The 204-nt window shown below is 55.9% G+C and overlaps 1 protein-coding gene across 1 annotated transcript in view; it reads left to right on the top strand.

The window, feature by feature from the left end:
• The window catches only part of klf4 (Kruppel-like factor 4), a 19,697-nt gene that overhangs the window by 15,449 nt on the left and 4,044 nt on the right, over nt 1-204 (top strand). The gene's annotated exons all lie outside the window — the stretch shown is intronic.

Here is a 204-nt window from a genome sequence, read left to right as displayed (position 1 = left end):
GCCTCCTCCTCCTCCTCCCCCCACGTGTTTTTCCGCGCTTGCTGTTGCGCGGCAACGAATGAAGGCGTGTCCAGCTCGGCTCCAGTGATTTAAGGATACCTCTCTCACGCGGTTTTCTCAGTTCAGCCTGCCGGTCTGCTGCATGGCAACAGGCGCGAGGGATTCCCCCCGTATGTCGCCTCTCTGTCTTTAAAAAAAAAAAAA

The sequence above is a fragment of the Morone saxatilis genome, unplaced genomic scaffold (genome assembly GCF_004916995.1).
Source record: "Morone saxatilis isolate NCDOM2014 unplaced genomic scaffold, NCSU_SB_2.0 Contig21, whole genome shotgun sequence".
In the NCBI taxonomy this organism is placed as follows: Eukaryota; Metazoa; Chordata; class Actinopteri; family Moronidae; genus Morone; species Morone saxatilis.
This window is presented reverse-complemented; position numbering and strand designations above follow the sequence as displayed.